Source organism: Rattus norvegicus, chromosome 6 (assembly GCF_036323735.1).
Source record: "Rattus norvegicus strain BN/NHsdMcwi chromosome 6, GRCr8, whole genome shotgun sequence".
Lineage (NCBI taxonomy): Eukaryota > Metazoa > Chordata > Mammalia > Rodentia > Muridae > Rattus > Rattus norvegicus.
Genome location: NC_086024.1, coordinates 47439157 through 47441616, shown reverse-complemented (window position 1 = coordinate 47441616; position 2460 = coordinate 47439157).

Sequence of the window (2460 nt, the reverse complement as noted above, 5' to 3'; positions counted from 1 at the left end):
GTCAACTGGGCAACTTCCTGCTGGGTGCTGGGTGCTGAGTGCTGGGCAACTTCCTGCTGGGTGCTGGGTGCTGGGTGCTGGGTGCTGAGTGCTGGGCAACTTCCTGCTGGGTGCTGGGTGCTTGGTACCTCTCTTCCCTGACTCTCAGTCCTTTCATTTGCAAATGAGAAAGTCACAATGTTGATGTTTGTTTACTTCTCCTGATTGTTTTGATTTGACAAGTTGGTCTTAGTCTACTTATTAGCTAGCATGTATTAATTAGACATAATGGGCCTCCTGCTGACACTGTCACATGACACTGTCACACGGATGTATAACGGACTCTGACCACACTCATCCCTCCAGTGACCGGTCTCACCTCCTCCCACTCCTACTGCTGCGCTTCTGATTGCAGAGGACCCTCGACTTTCGTGCTAGTCAACCAGAGCTGGGGCCCTTTGTAGGATAAATTAATGTGTAAAGAAAAGAGTTTGGATGGAGGTACCCTGTGTGAATGGATAAAGCTGCTCCCGGAAGCCATGGGATTGACTCTACACATTCGGTAAGGGCGGGTAGGCTAGTCCATGACAACTGCTGAGAGCTGGGTCTGGCTTTGTAGGAAGCACCGAGGTCATTAGGCAGATGGTTACACACAGCTGAAGTGGCCCTGACTGTCCACCGTGCTGTCAAACTTTTAGCCTTGGCGACTGGGAACGAGGCCTCTGGTGTGTTTTCTCTTTCTTAGGAGATAACTATCGCAGTCATTAAAAAACTCAAAAACTCCACTTCAAAATAGAAACATTCTACTTCTCTAAGAATGTTTATTGGGCATTATTATACTTCATCACGGAGTATAGTGGCCTTTAGAACTGTGATCTAATACACAGCACTGACGGTGGACGTAGGAGCAGAAGCAGAGCAGGGACTGGTGGTCAGACGAGCACAGCAGGCTAGGGTGTGTCCAAGCTGCAATGCACTGATCTAAGTCGGGAAGAATAGCAGGACAAGAGGCAGCAGCATGGAGCCCATACATTTGTAAACGAAAATAAAACGTTGCACAGCAATTAGTTTGATTTAAAAATATTACGATTCTTGTTCTCAAAAATATAATTTACATGGTGATAGGGTTTTGAGCCTTCCCTTTATAAGTTATATTTTTGAGAGCCCCAGACTCTGTTTCAAAGCAGGAAGGCAGAACCCATGATGATGCCGTGCAGTAAAGCTAAATCAGATGTATATCAGAAACACATAAGAAGTAGCTGGTTAAACTGTTAAAGAACAATAAGACACTGGTAGCAAAGGGCACTACGGAGCCTCAGTGCATGGACCCAGCCTCCGGCTCTACCATTTAGGAGCTGTGTGACTGTGTGACTCACTAGCTCTGTCTCTGTTTCTCTGTTGTGAACCGAGGGCAGGGGGAACAATTGTGTGAGGCTGTTGAGACAATTGGATTAGTTCATATGTGAAAAGGTCTTAGAATGCTGTCAGGCACAGAGGTAAGCTATTTTTCTTCTTCTTCTTTTTTTTTTTTTTTTTTTTTTTTGGTTCTTTTTTTTCCGGAGCTGGGAACTGAACCCAGGGCCTTGCGCTTCCTAGGTAAGCGCTCTACCACTGAGCTAAATCCCCAGCCCCCCGCTATTTTTCTTCTAAGCAGTCTCTGTACTACCTCGAATACCTGAATGGACATGGGATGAGGAGTAAGTGCTAAAATACCAGACATAAAGCGCTGGATTGTGGGCCGTGCGCAGGGGCAGGGGTGGGGGTGGGGGTGTCCAAGGGAATATAAGCCACTACTGGTCAACCTGCTGGAGCTGCAGCTCAACATGGCTGTGCCACACACGAGGACAATAGCGCACTGAGCTAAGCAAGGCCCCATCAATCTTGGGATGTGCGATTGCCTTCGGAATCACTAAGAAGAAGAAATGCTACCGTCGACATTGCTTGCTATGGGACATTTTATAATATCGTGTAAGCCAGAATGTGGGGAAAAGGGGACCTCAGAATTAGAGAAATTCAAACACAAAACACCTGGAAAGTGGTCAGTGACGTCACATGGCAGAAGGGTTTGTTTACAAACAAGAGTGCTGTCGGCCTGTCTGTCCACCGGCCTCTAAAACTGGGGGCTCAATTCCTATTGTAGGAACTCTTGGGCACTGGAGTTTACCTTCCTTCTTGTTGATAGCTGTGCTCCAGCCAGGTCCTAGGGCAGTTAGAGTGAGTGGGAGCCTGACAGTGTTGGACCACAGTCTCTGTCTCTGTCTGTCTCTCTGTCTGTCTGTCTGTTCTTCCCCTGAGATGGTAAGAAGCACCGTGTATTGTTGCCTTGCCTCCCCTTTGAACATGTAAGCACGTTTGTGATCCTACCTAGGGCCTGCCTCTGTGGCAAGGACTCACAGGGCAGGCCAGACTAAATCACATGGTAGGAAGTTGGCTGACCCCCTGGAAAACCTGTTAAGAATTTTTATATAAATAAACAAATAA